The sequence below is a fragment of the Helicoverpa zea genome, chromosome 20 (assembly GCF_022581195.2).
Source record: "Helicoverpa zea isolate HzStark_Cry1AcR chromosome 20, ilHelZeax1.1, whole genome shotgun sequence".
Taxonomy (NCBI): Eukaryota; Metazoa; Arthropoda; class Insecta; order Lepidoptera; family Noctuidae; genus Helicoverpa; species Helicoverpa zea.
The window spans coordinates 2,014,414-2,034,078 of record NC_061471.1 but is presented as its reverse complement, the minus strand read 5'-3'; the positions used below and the strand labels follow the sequence as shown (position 1 = coordinate 2,034,078).

The 19,665-nt window shown below is 35.8% G+C and overlaps 3 non-coding genes across 3 annotated transcripts; 1 reads left to right on the top strand and 2 right to left on the bottom strand.

Moving 5' to 3' along the window:
- Positions 1–16,305: 16,305 nt before the first annotated feature.
- Positions 16,306–16,377, bottom strand: Trnae-uuc. Its single transcript has one exon. It is a non-coding gene; the product is annotated as a tRNA-Glu (tRNA).
- A 1,325-nt stretch (positions 16,378–17,702) lies between these two features.
- On the top strand, positions 17,703–17,774 carry Trnae-uuc. The gene has a single exon. It is a non-coding gene; the product is annotated as a tRNA-Glu (tRNA).
- Positions 17,775–17,985: 211 nt separating this feature from the next.
- Trnag-ucc lies at positions 17,986–18,057 on the bottom strand. The gene has a single exon. It is a non-coding gene; the product is annotated as a tRNA-Gly (tRNA).
- Between the last annotated feature and the right edge of the window lie 1,608 nt (positions 18,058–19,665).

Here is a 19,665-nt window from a genome sequence, read left to right as displayed (position 1 = left end):
TGGAGGCGGAACGCCAGAGAGTCCGTACCTCTCATCTCGGCCGCCGCGCTGGGCCAGGTAGACACCACGAGCACTGGGTGTCGCGAGATGACTCCCGGCCACCGTAGGCGTGGGGCTGTGGGCGGTGAGTTCGGATGGCTCATCGTCCCTCTGTCTGCTTAGACGACAGACCCGTGTCGACGGCGCGCGTTGTTCCACGCGCTCCTCAAAGAGATGTCAGCAACTCCTGCGGGGCCAAGTAGGGCCAAGGCCTGCCGGGGCTGCGGGTTGTTCGAAAGAGATACCGCGGCCCTAGTACATAAAAGGCCCACGACGGAATACGACGGTTTTTAGTCAGTAAGAGTCTGACACTCCCTCACCGCTGCTAACCCACAGCGGGAGGGGTCATTTGACGATTTTTGATGTCGTTAAAAAAAAAACCTGTTGCAAATGCACGATTGGTATGACGATTTTAACACGAGCGAGTTTGTATTTTACCTAAAAACCCTAAGAATGAATAATTTGAACAAACCATCGGATTTACTAAGAGTGTCACGTCTGATACTATGTACAATGGGGGAAGCTAACATTAGAAATGTAATTATGGCTTATACTCGTAGTAATTTGAAGTGACAACTTCACGTTAAATTATAATACTAAATAAACTATAATTATAGTTACAGCTTACAGCCTTTTTATCGTCCCACTGTTGTGTGCCCAACCCTCTTCTCACACGAAGAAGGATTGAGCGTTAATCACCACACTTGCTCAATGCGGGTATTGCAAATATACTCATAATATCGCAAAAGCATATGGCACATCTACTGATTACAAAGTATATAATGCAAATACATACAAGTAGGTACATATTTCAACCTTCACCAAAGGGCACTTCTAGGTGAATTACAATAGAGAATAAAGCTCTCCTGATTTAATTATTATGCTAAGCGTGAAGAATAATTCATGATAGTGTCAAAAATAAATTGAAATGTGAACTCTGGTATTATCATTTTGGGTATATTAAAGATTTCGCGGCTCAGAGGTTTTTTCAAGAGATTTTTTTCTGTGAACATTGTAGCTTTTCTTTCGTATAATTTTCTTTAATGTAAATGTTAAATAGTAATGGGAATCATGAATTTGTAAATTAAGATAAAATTGCTGAAAAATTCATTAGTTTAAGGGAGTGAAGAACAGAAAGTAGATCCTCATCCCTCATAGAAAAAGGAGATTTCTCCCGCCAGACTGGTGGAGGGAGGGCAGTAGATTACTAGATATAACACCAGTCCATCCAGCTACCTACAATAGAAAATAATTTCTATAAAAATCTCCAGCGCTTGCCGATATTATAACCTCATTTGAAAAAGTGGTTCTATTATTTTTATCAACTAAGTAATAGTTAATTCTGAGTAGGTATTCAGAAACTTTTAAACTAATGCACAATTTTAAACTAATATCCCAACTAAAGACTCGTTAAATCCCGCTCAGTAAGTAATCAAAAAACTACGCCAGTTTAAAACTGAAAACCAGAAAAATTAACACGAAAGTCGATTAAAAAGTTGTTGAAACGCAAGCGGCGCCGAGACAACAAACTATCATTTAAAATTGTATTACTGAAGTCATTTAAAGTGTAGAACAATTCACAAAACTTGAAATAAACTTGAGTCATCTGCATTGCTAATGTTTCGTCTGACATCGCCAGTGGATTTCAAATACTTAACGCTCTTTAAAACGATATTTAAATAATTTTAAATATCAACATTTGTTTAAAATTGAGACAGTTTTGGAAGCATCGTTTAAATTACGTAAATTCGTCAGTTGCAGCTACCTATTAGATAACATTATTTGATAATAACCGCGCTATAGATTTTTGCTGTTTGGAATCTGTTTTCCCGGGTAACTGAACTAAAACACTGGTACTCAGCTGCATCCAGTTACAGTAGAAGCCGAAGAAGTTGGGGTCCAACATGATTGGGAAAAGTTTAGGTAGATGATTCAGTTTTTGGATAAAAATCCGCTTGTGAAAAATCGCTTGCGCTCAGAAAACCGCTGGTGTGAAAACGCTGTAATGATCTCTTCCAGAAATACCTTCAGACTCACTTACCCTAAAGAAAGCTTAAACCTTATATCCCCACATAAATTCACCAGAAACTCGCCAAGAAACCATAAAACCACTTAATTTGAACGCCTGATATAACCAAAGAAACCGTCACCATTAAAACAGTATTAACAAAGTAACGCCGGATAAAGTGGGAATAAAGTGAAACGGTAGGCCTATGCCATGCCGGTTGTTTTACATAATATCCGCGTTTCTATGCCCATTTTGTGCACACGTATGAAAGTACGCCTGAAATACTGAGTAAGGAAATGAGCAGAGATGCCATAACGCAAAATCATTCATTCAACCTTCGCTGCAAAACACCACTTTTTGAACGTCAAAAATGTACAAAAGCGAGAACCCAAAACGCCAGTCAAATAAAAAATCGTTTATTAAAATAGGCTAATTAGATTATACTTTTTAACGAACACTTCCTATAACGAACACTATGCCACTTCCTATGTATTTTTGCAAGCAAGGTAAGCCATTTTCGCCAGCAAGGTAGGTCAAGTGCCTTCATCTAGGTCGAATTCGTATGGTGGGCATGAGCAAAACGATCAGTTTCCAGACTTGGCGTTCGGGTTCTTTGAGGCTTTTGGTGTCAAAACATGGTTGGGCCCAAAGAAGGCATATTAGGGAGAAAACAGTAACGTTCCTCGTACCCCGCTCACCCGCATTTTGGCGCGCTACTTTCTTAGGCGATTTTCTGTTATGGCACTTCCGCTAGTCATTTTGTTCTCCATGGGCTGACGTCAGAGGTACAGTTGCGTGCGACGCGCTTTTGTTTCTTTTTTTATGCGGTTTTTGTGTGCTGTGTGCTAGACTGTGAGTAAGGATCAAGGTACAGTCGTATGCAGTTGAGAAGCAGTGTTCTATGAAATGTTGCGTGGTATTGTGGACTTTGTTGCTTGAAGGATGGATTATACTTTTGTATGTGACCAAGATCGTGATCTTGCGAAAGGGTTTCCTTACAAGATTTGTCTTTATCATCGTATTGAGACTTCGCTTGTTAGTCTTCAAAAGCAAATACATATCAATTTAGACTTGACTCAGTTTTTCTTATTTAGTTTGTTAGTGTATCGGCTAAAAATGTTTTGTTTGGTTTCAATAATTTATTTATATTACACTGTTCTAAAATGAAAGGAGGATCCAAAATGTACTCCAGGTAGATTTTGTGGCACCATCTATTTTATTGGAAATACTTCTTTGTCTCATAGCTCGTAAGCCTTTTGTTCTCGACTGCACTTTCAGTAGCCCGTTCACGTGACGTCACAGTACATTCACGCAGAGCCTCGCCTGTAAGAAATATTTCATTTATTCGAGGAAGGAAGAGGAAAGGAATAAGTTTTCTCAATGTGTCTTAATTTGAATTGATTTATCGTAATAATTTAGGTAATCGTCATCTTATAAATCTTATCAGTATTTTTAATTCTTTTACTCAATAATATTTATGAACTATGCATATTTGGAGAAAGAGCATGCATTTTGGGAAACACACAAAAATAAGTAAAATGTCCACCAAATCACAAATGTTAGCTGTGGTCTCGCATTTACAGGCACACATTTTTTCTTCAATCAATCAAGTGTACACATTTATTGTGGTGGAATTTCACCATAATGAATCTGAAAGATTCTTCCTATATCTAATACCGGTATTTTCCAGTTATATATAGATTCTTCTGGTTGACCGAACACCCTTCGATAGTCTTTGACCATCTGACGTCGAATCAACTGAAGATAAAAGAAATTGATCAAAAATCGTCCGGTCGAAAATGTTATGAAAAACGTCAGCTTTGAGAAATATTGAGATAGTCAAGAAAATATTTGATGGGAGTTTTTTTTATTGTTATAAAAGGTGGATGAGCTTTTTGGTAAACTTTAATAAAAAAATATATTGTCGTGGGACTTGGTTTCATAATAATATCAATACAATATGTATGGGTACTTCATGCTACATGCCTAGATAAACTCTGTATTGATCTACTATCAGCAGCTCAGACCAAAAACAAACTATTATCAGCGGCCCTATAGGTATTAACAGGCTAAAAACCTAAGGGTTACTTCACAATGTTGGTGCTGCCGCAAGCCACCCGTCGTAAATTCGTCGTCCGGCACACGGACGTTCAATTGTTTTCATCAGTACCTCAACCAGTCAAGCCACATGGCTACTGGACTCCAGTCTGCAGTCATCACAAAACGTCTAATTTGAAAGAAGCTTAAATCTTTTCCTTGTGTAATAATTTGAAAACCCACTGCAGCTCCTCTTTTTGGATGCTACTCATAAACGATAGAGCAGGTGCAATAAAGTCACACGGAAACCCTAATACTTACTAAGAACAGAACACATCACATTTACATTATCAACCCTAAAACAAACAGCAAAATAACCCAACACGTTGAAACGTTACATTACAAGCAACTTAAAAGTTTAACGACACTTCAGGAAGTAAGGGGTTGAAGAAAATACGCCAATAACATTGCACCCCTCAGGGTTGTCAAAGAATCTTAGAGCATTGAACCAACTGGAGACGCTATGAACACAAATAATATCCATGGGCAAAGGCAGGGAGGCAACAAACCTAGTACATAGTTGGTCACTTATGCATTTTCTATCACATCATATAACATCAATATGAGAATACACAATGTAATTTGTATTAGACTAATAGGTATAATGAAGAGGATACATTTGTTTGTTTGTACTTCAAAGAATCTGAAGCTACAGTGAACCTATAATTCACAGTTGAGAAGCTACCCTATTCCCGAATATATTTTGTCCGGGTACGAAAAGTTGGCCTGGGATGTTGGTGAAACAGCTAGTACGAGTGTGATCAGCACTCTCGTATCTTAGGCAGAAGTTACAGCAAGCATGGTATCTCCAGTTGGTTATATTCTCTAAGCAAAGAATAGATTAGAAGGCAGATGGGGCTGAACACCCCTACAAAGGAAAATCGTTAGGGACATGCTAACACCGTTTTTGCACACTCTACGTTTAATGATAGGTTGCCAGTTAAACTTGGGACATGGTGAAATTAAAACGGTATTTAAACTAGTAAAATAAAAAAGAATTTTTTTTTGTTTATTTGTTTTTTGCCTCCGAAAATGCTAAACCAATTTAAAAAATCATTCACAGTGGAAAGTTACTAGAGTTTAGTTTGACTCTCGAAATTTCTCATTACTTCTATGTCAAAACTCTGTCTGTAGTAGTAAGCAAATCAACAGATATTACTGCACTTCATAATAACCTTCATTCTATCATATATCGTCGTACTTATTTACTTATCTCACTAATTTACTCAACTAATTACATCCTTCACCTATAGGTACTTTACCCAGAGTCGTTTACCCGAATAAATCTTTGAAATATTTACCTACTGAAGTCGATACGTTTCGCTGTGTCCCTTTAAATAGCTAGACTAGACTAGTTCCCGATAGAGTAAATATATCTGGAGAATAGAAAATTGTAGGATTGATTCAGCTCACACGATTGACTTTATGTGTTGTTAGCAATCTTTGTGGACGCGTATTGCGTTATGTTTTTGTGTAGGCGTAGTTATGTGTTATAATTTTATGGGTAGTATTTAAACGCAAATCAAAAAATATCCTTTTCTATGCAATAAGATTCCGAATTCCCATCAAAATTACTGATTGCACAGCAAAATATTTAACTCAAAGTATCACTAAACACACTACAATTTATTTTCGCAGCGTACAGCGATTTTTCCTAAAGCAAAAGCTTTTTCATCAATGCACAGCTGATAATCTTAATGCATATTATACATGTTTACTCTTTTTCTTTAAAATATAGCTTCTATTTTTATGTTAAAATTATATTCCTATTTTAACCTTAAACCTAATTCTACCTACTATAGTAGTTTTTTTTTCACCTTATCATAAAAAATGGTCGTAAAAAAATATCCAGCTTTAGGTTTGAACCGTGAACCGACAATATCTTTACATTCACATTCATAGTTTAAACCCAGCACAAAACCCGCCACTTTTTAGACTCACAACTTTATATTAAGTTAAGTCAGAATTTTCAAAATATTTCGTCCTACCACATCTCCGCAACATAACATGACCACTTCCAAACGAACACAAAGTCACCTTCCCCGATGTGCAATAACGTCACTTTACGACTGGCACTCGAAACAACAGGGGCACTACAAAACTAACAGTACGACTAACAACCATTGTTAATTGTGACGGAGACTTAAATTAAACTTGGCTGTAAAACTCACCGCTTGGGCACTAAGCCTTACTATTTGTGTTTGGGTGAAATGAGAAATAAATTAATCGCATTCTCAAGTACTTAGCCATTTCTATAATATTGAGGTTAACTTCCAGTCTCATTGGATGCAGCTAAATACCTGTGCTTTATATGAAATAATTGCCTGTCTAATACTCTTAACCCAGGCAACCCTGTATCACGTGGTAAGAATGGTCGTCAGTCTTTCTGGCTTCAGCCTGCCTTTGATGACTGTCAAAGATATAGGTATCAATAATACGTAATCCACAATTTAACGTGCCTACCGAAGTATGTCTACAGATTTAAAGACGACTCTAAAAAAAATAGCAATCCTCTATAAGATTTATTGCTAATCTTTTCTCACAGGCACACCCATATCAAAATTCGTACCACCAAATAATATAGCTCTAAAAGAGAATACAAAAATATACATACATTTACGTATTATGATCGAGTTGGTATTTACACTAGTAGTAAAGTTTAAAGCGCTTAATAAAGTTACATTGAAGTTATACCGCTTGCCGACCATACATAGGTGGACAAGTTTACAAAGTTTCGCCACCACTTTAAGAATATAGAAACAAAGATAGCTCCGTCCTATTTGAAAATATTATATTTTATACTATGTGAAGAAGTTGGAAAAGATTATGTTAATATGGACACAGATTTAGGAACTAGCTGATATAATGTAGTGGAAGGTGATCAATGGATTGGGGTCATAAAATGACAATTTTTAATGAAAGTCTGATGTCCTACGAGTGTTTACCTACAGGATATATGCACAAGCTCTTGGCTCCCGAGGTAACTATTTCGGGTACCTGGGTAAAAACTGCCTTTACCCTTAGACTGTCTTTTACACAGTAGGTTTCAATATAACTGACCCAAAATGTCAATCGATGATGCCATTTTCCATGACTTAATTCCCACTTAAAGTATGACTAACGATAACTTTGTCTAATCAGAACTTCAAGTCCATCTTCTATCAAACTAAAACAGCATAACCACATTGGGTCCAATATTGGCCAAACACGAAACTAGCATAACCCAATAATTCCCAACAACAGGGGAACGAGACTCAACAACAGTTGTTACTATGTTAACTGTTGGTAAAACTTGCTGCCCCCGGGAGCGAAGCGAAGCGAGCAAAGCGAAACTCCTAACTATTCTATATGGACTTCATAAAATATTTCTTTGGATAAAAAAGGCGATTTTTAACCCGCTATCGAGGTCAGGGGATTTGTAGTTGCAAATTTTTATGAAATTATATGTTTGGTTTTGGAGTCGGGATTTTTAATTGAGGGGGTATTTAAATTAATTATGAGTGTTTGAAATTGTATTGAAAATGCGATGCTCGTCGCAAAGGTGCACCAATTTTTTATGGGTTCTAACTTTTCCCCCGGTTCCATTGCTTAGCGAGCAGAACCCGAATAAAGAATTGATCAATGTCGTTTCTCAAACTTTATTTGTAAATAACTATTTTTATTAAAATTGGTTCAATATTGACAAGATTAAAATAATGTGACAGACAGACAGCCACTTTCACATTATCTGGTAGCAAAAAAACAGTTTTTTTGCATCAACAACGATTTTAAATTTTGATGTGATAAACAACGTACAGTCAGTATCAAAAGTCGATGACCACATTCAGATTTGCAAAGTCGCAAAAAAATAGAAATGAATGATTATCCTAAAAGGGCCATAAGTAAGTGACTATCACTTTCAAGAACCGCCAAACCAAGTCACAGTAAACATTTTGTTGCAAAGTTTTAAGGTTATCTGAGTATAAACAAAAAGAACATACAATACATCCTTCCAAGTTTCTTTTTCCTTATGTCTAGAAGCATTTTCACTTCTAGATCGATTTCTATTCACATTTGCCTTGAAACAGACTGCTAGTCTACATTTTGCATTTCTTTTCCAGAATATATACGAACAAAGTGAATTCTTATTATGTTTGTTTTCAGACACAGGTGCAAACTACCACTGGCATGTAAAGAATAAATAGTTGTAGTACGGGAGCTGGGGACCTCGTTTTGAGCTTTAAATAGGAATTTCCTTAAAATAGTTTGGTGTCTCATCATCTCCCGAGACTTTTCCGGCTCAGAGTCTAACTGGATGCGGTTGAGTACCAGTGTTTTACAAGAAACGAATGCCTATCTGACCTCCTCAACCCAGTTACCCGGGCAATCCAGTACCCTTGGTAAGACTGGTGTCAGGCTTAATGGCTTCTGACTACCCGTAACGACTGCCAAAGCCAGCCATAGTTACGAAGTTATGTTACTTTAGAAGGATGTACATCGTTTGGTGTCTATTTATCACAATTACTACAAACTTATAAACGTTTTTTAAGGCTTAACTTGAGTTTGAACAAGTCAAGCGTTTTCTATATTACAGAGACTTATGTCCAGCAGGGAACTTGGTGACACTTGAAACATCGCAGGGTGTGCGGGTATAACCTCTCTTCGGTGAAGGATCTTGACCTTAACGATCACTATTCTCTTAAATTAACAATGAACATCCATTTAGCTTGACGAGAACTTTAGATATCTTATTTGGTGATATCAACTCTTAGCCTATCCAATAGAAGCGCCACCTCACGGCACGGAACAACAAATCGCACCGCACGGTCAGTAAGTGTTATTCGAGAGGAAACAACAACTTTTATACAACACAGTTTATTTTGGTTTTTCAGCTTTAAATAAATATACGGGAATTTCAGAGAAGTTTAATTTTCATAGGAGTACTAGGTATACTTTTTATAGTTCATGCATTTGGTGTATTGTTTACTTCGTTTTATTAAAATGATCAATGTTGATGTATTTTTTTACTTCAAAACAGACCTTTCATGAAACATCAAAAATTGCTTATTATAAACTAGCTTTTACCCGCAGCTTCGCTTCCGTGAACTGACTACTCTACCCTATCCTACCCTACTCTACCCAACTCGCCCCCACTATACCCTATTTTTTTTCTTTATAAGAACCTTCTCCTAACAATAACAAATACATCAGAAAAAGAATTGGCTAAATTGGTCCAGGCGTTCTTGAGTTATGCGCTTACCAACACATTTAGCGATTCATTTTTATATTATAGAAGATTAGATTGTGATATGTGGTTTTCCGGTTTAATTATGAAAACAAAAAAAAGTTTGAATTTTTAGAAGTGCTCAATAATAACGGAATTCAGTATTTAGGTATTATTTTCGAGCCAAACTCATTCTGTAGTTTTTCTTAACATCTTTACTATAGTTCGGCCATTCAGAGAATGCGTTCCTGACACGTCGCGATTGAACTGACGACGTAACTTTGCAATGGCGTTGCAGTTACGATAAAAATATTTTTGCTGGTTGTTTACCGTTTTAACAATTGAGGAGCATTAAAACAACATTATTATATCAATAATCAATGAATGTTATTACGTCGTCAGTTCAATCGCGACGTGTCAGGAACGCATTCTCTGAATGGCCGAACTATAGTGGATATCCCTCCTTGCATACTTGTATAGAGTCTCACTCATTGTTCGTATTTGTAATACCAACATATCAACACTGTTCCCATAAATAACCATACATTGAAACTAAAACCTCGTTCATCAGGCGGGTACGGAAGTCCCTTGGTTCACACACAGATACCGATAAATGTAACATCAAGTACTATCAACGTAAGAAATTGTTAAAGTATGTTGCTATTTTCAAAGGTTTAAAAAAAATGGATTCCTTATCATCCTCCGAGCCCTTTTCCCAACTATGTTGATCGACCACTATAAATCGAAATTCTAAATACTCGAACAATCATAATATCGAATGGTTATTAAATCGTACATTCAATACATCGCGCAGTCAATACATCGAGTGTTCAAAATATCGAATGTTCGTTTGTTCGAGCGTTAAATGCATCGCATATTCATCCTATCGAAAAATCAATATTTTTTTATGAGTACAAGAAAAACTCGAAATTTTCGAATAAATGACATTTTAATGTAGTTTTTATTATTTAACATTTTTTCAATCGCATTATCATCCCTTTTGCCTCTTTTTTGTAAAGTAGGTCTTCCCAATTCCGCGTTTGCATTTTAAATTCACACAAAATTTTAAAATATACCTTTGAAAGATAAGAATTAAAGATTAAAATGTGATTTATTAATAAATGTTGTGTTTTTCTTGTATTCATAAAAAAAAAGATTTTTCGATAGGATGAATATGCGATGCATTTAACGCTCGAACAAACGAACATTCGATATTTTGAACACTCGATGTATTGACTGCGCGATGTATTGAATGTTCGATTTAATAACAATTCGATATTATGAATGTTCGAGTATTTAGAATTTCGATTTATAGTGGTCGATCAATTGATATTCGATTATTTGTCATTCGATTTGGCATAGTACACCCCTATCTGACCCTCAACCCAGTTACCCGGGCAACCCAACACCAGATAGTTAGCCTCAAATTATCAACACATTGATAATTAATAAGAATATCCATAAGAACTCAGCAGCATCATCAGCTTCACTTTACCTACAACCCATACCACACAACACGGCTTAAAACTTAACAGTTCAACAGCCTATGTCTCTGACTGTACAAAGGCACCAGTTGCCAACTTGTTCATTGTTCGTAACTTCCGACACATTATTTTACGAGACTATGTCAAGTTCCTCGAGTGTGTGCAAGAGATATTTGCATGATACAAGACGTATGATAATGTGGGGTTTTACGAGTAGTTTTGTTGGTAATTAGAACGTTGATTTATTGAAGTTTTTGGCTTTTGGTTTAATTTGGACAAAGTCGTTGTTGACAGTCTTTCTTCCTTTGAATGAGTTATTGCGCTTGCTTTGTTTCTAGTAACAAACATCCAGACAAGTAAAATTTCAACCGTTAATGACAACAATGTGCAATACCATAATTTAATTACCTATTATAAGGGGAAGATGGCTTACATTTTATCTTAAAGCAAGCTCTGAATTTTCGCCTGAAAGAATCCTGAGAATTAGTCGATCTAGAAGAGATCTCAGTTATCCTTGATAATGGTGACGATACACCTTCAAAGTACTCATAATCACACGTGAACATTATATATACCGTGACTTTTTAGTCGTCTTACAAAGGTGGTCCACTCAATGTATCCGACCTAAAATACCACCAGACATGATTATTAATTTTATAGCATTAATTAAGATAAATAATACATTATTGAAGAGAGAAAGAAATATAAATAATACATTAGAAATAAGAAACATCCTGTTAATAATGTTTACGTATCAAACGGTAGAAAGTAGATACCTTCAAAGCGCTCGAGTCGAACGATCGTTCCATCTCCATTTTTTACGAGACAAAATTATCTACGTCATGCGTCTTAATAATGAATTTATTTTTATCTTTTAATTATTTAAATCTCATAAATAACATTTTTTTTCTATGAATGTTTACTAGTCATTGGATACATGAAGTTGGCTGCCGTTGTAAGACGACTAAAAAGTCACGGTGTATACTTAATGTACAAACTGAGAATATTTTTTTTGGTCGGCTTAAAATTAGTTTGTCTTAAAATACAAGCATTATAATTCATACTTAATATTCAACCATCACAATTCATCCAACTCAGCACAATACAAAACCGCTGACATCTCAAGATCCCTCCTTAGTCCCTCTTACACAAAATATTTGAAACTTCGAGAGCCTTCCCAGTTGTAAAGTAGTGTTCAAGTATATCATTGTGGGTGCTTCATTCGAGTCCCAATTAATGCAGCTGAAGTTGCAAACGTCTGGTTTTTGATATTGTTTGTATAATTTTAAGGAGTTTCCTAAAGTTTTGAGTCTTGAAATTACGTGTTTGTTACATTTGGTGTCTGGTGGAAGCGAGTTGTTCAAATTGTTTATTGGTGCTGTGGTGTGTTGAGCTTCTAAGTGGGTACTTTATTGTTTCCTGAGTGTTCATAGAATACCTATAAGAAAATTAAAGCCTGTTTAAAAATTGAGAAGAAGAAATCGTATGTTATGTGTAGCAAAACACACCTTGTTCCTTCTAGAGCTTTATCGCAATCGTATAAAAAGAAGCCTAAGTCCTCCCTTGTCAGTGGTAGTCAAAGAATTTTTGAAATCAGTCTAGTAGATCAGGGCGTTAAAATAAATCAACCAACTCTTTAGCCTTACAACATTAGTATGTAGTATAGTTATCTGCCAGTTTACCCTATGGTGGTGGCGAAAGACAAGTGGTAGGTGCAACACTGTTTAAGAATGGTATTTATTTAGCTATAAATATAAAAATAAAAGCTAAAACCAGCTCACTATAATACCAAGGCGTCGATATTGAAACATTTTTACGTAAGAAAGCGAACATCGCCGTGATTTGCATGTTTATTGCGCTCGTCGTTAGCCCTTCAGGTGACAAACTGGCTTGATACGAAAGAAAGGTTCAGAAAAACCATTTGGGAAAACCTCTGATGGCCTTCTTAAGTATATAGGATGGTCAACCTACAATCTACATATACTAATCGTAAAAGTTTGTAATGTTTGTTTCCAAGCTAGCTTGAGTGTACTAATCTCAGGAAATACTGAACCGAATTAAGATGTGACTTTCAGTGTAAGATAGCCCATTTTATTATGTAAAACTTTATTGGTCCGGGTGTGCCGAGAAATTCCCACAGAACGCGGGTGCAGCAACTGGCAGAAGCTAAATTACTAAATAATAAAGTAATATTGTTTCAAATACCTACGGTTTCCATCCTTGCTTTACCTATGTTCACCGATCCTCAATTGTTGAAAAGAAGAAAATGCACAAGAAAGCTTCTTGAATAAACTCTTTTTCCACTAAGCATTGCCCTTCTTCCCCATAACCAAAGAATAACGCAATTTCAGGACAGACTATTAGTTGCTCAATTTCAGATAGACTTGTTTGATATTTGAACCGGAATTACGTTAACCCAAATCTTGGAACATTCAACCAACTGGATACGCCATTACTTTGCCTTTCCCCTTGCCTAAGATACAAACCCACCGGTCATACCCTTATATTCAGTTAGCTGCAAATTCAGCTGCACAAATCTAAACAAAATTGTTAAGCACCTAGTCGTCTATAACTTGTTAAGTATTCATCTACTTTTTTTTAAGTTTACGTTGTTAAGTAAACGTTGACGCTGTTTTATCGCTTATGTTCTTAAGAAATTATGACTTTTTACATTGCTGGGCACTTGAAAAAATTTGATTTGTTCTGTTACATGACAATGGTTGATAGTACGAACATGTGTGGCTTCTATTCTTGTATTTATCTTAAATACTTGAGGATATGTGATCAAAAATGCATTATTCAGGTATAGCTATCACTATTAGTTTACATTGCCAATAAAAGCGGGGCGCATCCCGGCGCCTTCTCCAGACTTTTTCGCATAAAGACTGCTCATAGCTGTTCCCGTTGTTTCAATACTCTAAGACCCAAATAGATTGGGGGGATAGAGACCCTATTAAACCGTATTTTGGAGTGGTTTAGAATATCATTGGGATTGTTTGTATCATGCTTTGTTAGTTTCGATAGGGTTGTTATGTCAGGAAGGGATTCCACGATCCAGAAGCGTTTGCAGATTAATTAATAAACGTCCAGCTATATTGCAGATTATATATTCACAAACAAATCGATGTATACTAACATTATCGAGCTGAAGAGTTCTTCGTGTTAATCTTATTAGCTGCTGGATTAATTTGAAAAAATGATTACCGTTTTGTAACTTATTTTTCTGACCTGAAATTGAACCCACACAAACAATTTTGAGACCTTCACAACTTCTTCTTCTTCTTTCGTGTCGATGACATGTCTTACAGTGACACTTCACACCTAGGCCATCCAGACAGCATAAAAAACTTTTTTACAAAAAAATTAAACCGACTTCCAAAAACGGCCTTGAAGTCGGTATCTAATGGATGTTATTAAGTTAATTTTGCCACCGACTTTTAGGCCGATGCACCTAAAATTATTTTTTTTTTGTGTTTTTGGAAGTCGGATTAATTTTTTTGTAAAAAAAAGTTTTTTATTTACAGCTTTTCAGTGATACGAATAGTTGTTACTATCCATATAAGTGGAAAGTTCTCATCAATACAAAGAATATAAGCCCAAATACGAGGTATTTTACATATTCAGTTGTCGAGTTCCCTCGACCTTCTCTGGTCTCCATCATCAGGTCAGCTCCAAACCTTCACTGTTGCAAAGGTCTCATCAATACAAATAATATAAGCACAAACACGAGGTAGTTTACATATTCAGTTGTCGAGTTCCCTCGACCCTCTCTGGTCTCCATCATCAGGCCAGCTCCAAACCTTCAGTGTTAAATAGTGCTTTCAGGCATACACCTGAGTGTCAAGTTTTTACCCTATGTATGCCTACAACTTTCGAAGGTTGCCCTTGATTTCTCAGGGTTTCCATCATCAGATCCTGACCTGATGCCTATGGGACCAACTGGCAGCTATTCCGCGTCGAACAAAAAAAGAATCATGTAAATCGGTCTATAAACCTCGGAGTAATCGATGTACATACATAGAAAAAAAAAATATACCGGCCGAATTGAGAACCTCCTCCTTTTTGGGAAGTCGGTTAAAAATCAAAACGTACCATAATTATGCCACTATTAAAACACCTTATTAATACCACGGCTTATTATAATTATGAACCTTAATATCTAATAGAGGGAGTGACATCAAATTCATTATCATTCGTCTAATTCAAACCATTATGTTCGGAACAGATTTTGTGCTAAGTGTCGACAATTTATGATAATGGCTTCATGGGGACTCACTAAGACCACCGATCTGTCTGTCTGTGATTTCACAGATTTTCCCAAATTTAAAATGACTAGGTAAAAAAGGTACCTATTACTAAGTAACAGTGGCACGGGATGATCGTTCATAAAGTTAAGCAACGATTGGTCATGGTTGACCTTTGAATGGGTGACCATTTTGTGATGACGAGATCCTTGATGAGAAATATTTCGGAAGACACGTTAAATCGGTGTTTCCATGGCATTTGAAGATCATTGGCGGAAAATGGAAACCGACCGAATATATGCACGTATTTAGTTGGGAAAAGGCTAGGCAGAAGATGATTGTTAAAAGAACAATATTCTGTAACCACACTACAACTGTGCGTTTTTCTAGTCTAGAAATATTCTTCCTCGGTCCTCACATTACAAAACTGCGGAATTAACTGTGGTCTGCGATACATAATTATTTTCCAACCAACACCAATGAATCAACTGCAAACCACAAAGAGTCAAGTAAAGCCTGTACCCAAAATTAGTTACGGTATTATAATTTGCTGGACATTCTCTAGCAGGTATCTGCAGTTTTGGCTCTAGTTATCTACTGCCTTACTTTCTGGACTGCAGAAGTACAATTTGATTGTTTCCTATTAATGAACCATTCAATATTTTAATATTGACTCATTGTTTAAAAACCTAAATAGATTTCCTTAATTCCTCACAGCAAAATACCTCTCACAGTAACAGCTAATTCTCATCAATAATGACAAGTTTACTTAACTCTATAGAAATACCATAAGCCATAGGAAACATTAATAGTTACTCTAACCGTCACTCGAAGTACCTGTTAAAAGCATTACGATGTAATACCATTAATAAATTAATACAAAGGGGTGGTTGTCATCTTACTAGTGGTTTTAGTTTCAACAAATGATTTATATAGTTAAACTAGCTGGTTTACAGTGGTTTCCCCCGCTTCCTGGGAGAACTTCTTCCTGGAACAGGATAAAATATAGTCTATGTTAGTTGGGGAGATAGTGTAGCTTTTTAACAGTGAAAGAATTTTAAAAATCGGTTCTGTAGCTTCGAAGGCTTTAGGTACAACAAAAAATGTTTTATCTTTTATATTAGTACTACAGATAATAAAAAATAGTTTAACACAAAGTACTACAATTTGTTACTAGGAAGTTTAAATGGAAAATCAAAATAAATTATAATAAAAATGGTAAAAAATATTTTCCCGTACCGGGAATCGAACCCGAGCCTCCTGGGTGAAAGCCAGGTATCCTAGCCACTAGACCATACGGGAGATGTTTAAGTGGTAAAGTTTTGACCACTGTATTAAATGTGCTGAGTTACTTTTTATTTTTTTCATTCATAGTTATTGAATAATATTTAAAATTATGTATCAAATTCATCTTTCTATTGAGCTTGATCAATTTCATTAAAAGGCCGTTTTAATTCGTAACTGAAATTACTTTGAAAGAACTATATATTGTCCAAAAGTTTGAAGCAAAAAATATCAAGTGTTTAAAAAATTAACTATTTGGGTAAACAATAAGCAATATTTATGTTCTCATATCTCATAAAATACCTAATTGTTTTACCTAAAATATTATACCTACAACAAACTAATAAATTACTATAAATATAACGATACCCATTCACCAAAAAGTGATTATCGAGCCAGCAATTACCTAACAAAATCGACTTTTATTTCACCCCTTCTATAAGGGGTGAAACCTAGGTTCCCTAGGGATGGGGGTGAAACAATAGAGAACAACCCTTCAGATGTTAATGGCACTCTTTGTTCATTGTTGAAGGGTTACAAATCGATAAGGGTATATATTATTAAATAGTAGTTTAATAGTGACTTTAGATTTTCAAGGGTAAGCATATTAAATATATGCGAGATTTCTAAAAAGCGTTATGCCGGCTCTGGTACACAAAAGGCCCCAGAAGGTACACAGGTGTAAGGCGGGTTTTAGATAGAAGAAATGATCCACTTTTGGTGGGGTCAAACTTACAAAAAGTGATAAAGAAAGGAGAGGAAGAAAAAGATGTTCGTTCCTATTATTTGGCATTGATGTATTAATAAAAAACTTGTATGTATGAGAAGAGGCCTGTATCATGCAGTGAGAATACCATGCAGAGCTGATGATAAGTGAAATGTGTATAAGTAGTTTGTATGCCTAATAAATAAAATAAACTTTAACTTAAACTTTAACTATCTAGAAGTCAGAAATAAATCTGTCTCATTCTTTTATGAAGTAATTTCACTACAATCAAATGTCAACTATTAGATTGACTGAGTCAAATAACAACAGCCAATGAAATTGAATGAAATTGCTTGAAATAATTGTCACAAAAGGGGTTGTTTAATAACTTGGTAGAAATTGAGCAAAGGTGGATTACAAAGTTCAATCAAGGGGTAAGAATCAGTATAGTTCATAATAAAACAAGTCACTAGGTACCTACTTAACAACATTTTCAATTTTCGTCCTGGTGCCAAAGTAAAGCAAACTGAAAGAGTATAAATTACGATAATTAAAACAAGATAATATATCACAAATAATATTTTAGGATTCTTACGTATTTTGGATTTAAACTTTACTTTTGACATTATTATACGTCTCCCGTATGGTCTAGTGGCTAGGATACCTGGCTTTCACCCAGGAGGCTCGGGTTCGATTCCCGGTACGGGAAATTGTATTGTAAATTATATAATTTTTGCAATATGTATTATCACGGAGCTAGATCTCTATGATTATTATTTACGTAATATTTTCAAAATTTTGTCTTAGTTAGTTAGTTTCTATTCTTTATGTCAATTTATGTAGGTACTTCCTTAGTTCATTCCCAATATTTATTTGTTTCATTCTTAGAAAAATAATTCGTAAAACAAAAATTAAAAGAATGCGTTGGCCGGGAATCGAACCCGGATCAACTGCTTGGAAGGCAACTATGCTGACCATTACACCACCAACGCATATGATAACACCACCATAAAAATTGCACGCGATCTTAGAAAATCTTTCTTTTTAGTAACTTGCATTTTACTTTGAATATATCTACGTGTCTACAAAGCCCTGCTTGTATTCACAATCGAGGAATTAAACTTACTAAAACCGTGGAGGAGCATGCTTCAATTGTACCTACATTTTTACTCATTTAGTTTCTTTACCTAAATCATTTCAAATCATTCCTGCCTTAATCATTGTCATAAATTCATTGGTTTACGGTAAGTTTCTAAAACCTATCGATTTCTTGATTGCGAGACTGAATTTTGACGGTAGCTCCATTTGAGTAAATTAAGTGTCAATCTCTAACAATGGATAGATATAGATATGTTACCGTTGTAGATATGTTATGTTATCCGTCAGGGCGGCAGTCGCAGCCAGTCATCATCATCATCCTCCTGCCCTTAACAAAATTTTATTTGGGGTCGGCGTAGCATGTTTTCTCCTTCCATACTCATCTCAAGGGTAACATTTTTTCTTACCATATCAACTTTCACACATTCCATCCATCGCAGCCAGTCATATTTAGTTTATTTTTAGGGTTCCGTACCCAAAGGGAAAAACGGGACCCTATTGTTTTCGATCCTCTGTCCGTCCGTCCGTCCGTCCGTCCGTCTGTCACCGGGCTGTATCTCATGAACCGTGATAGTTAGAGAGATGAAATGTTCACAGATGATGTATTTCTGTTGCCGCTATAATAACAAATACTGAAAACTAGAATAATTTTGGGGAGCTCCCATACAACAAACGTGATTTTTTTGCTCATTTTTGCTCTGGTACGGAACCCTTCGTGCGCGAGTCCGACTCGCACTTGGCCGGTTTTTTACATTATATTTTTAGTAAGACCCGTTATAAATATAGAACTATCAAACAGTTGTATTTTTGTTTGCAATATTTACGTAAATTACATTTTGTTTTGCCCCAGAGGCTGACCGTTCAAGAAAATGTTCAAAGGTTGACCTTTTCAAACTTGACATTTCCCGATTGGACTTTTGAACGTCTGAAGTGGCCTTTTGAGAAAGGTGTGTGACAGACTTCACGTGGAAAGATTTTCCATAAAATGATTTACCTATGCATATCGTAACGAATTTGTAAAGGCAAAACAGGTGACTGTCATTTTTTGTCGCAGGTTCGATTCCTACAGACTAAATTGTGGTCTCTAAGAATACAGGGATTATAATATTATGCACAGTTAACGTAGGTACCTATTATAATACTATCCACAGTTGTAAATAACTAGCTGTTTCTTATTGTTTCACCCGCGTCTACGGGAAACGGAGTGGAGAGGTTTTTTATAGGTAACCAATAATCTCTAGGCTATAAACAACTGAATGGACAGAGACGAAATGTTTAAATAACAAAATTCTATTGATTGTTTTGAACCTTCTTGATACCCCATAAAATATTGAAAAACCATGCTCCATAGAGAGAACAAGCTTTATAGTTTTATGAGGCATAAACACACTATGTACTTCTTATCTACAAAAAACCACCTGCACAAAAAAGGGGTGAACCTACCAAGACAATATTCTTAATTGTGAATCGTACTGCAATAATTTTGTAGACAAACTTCCCCT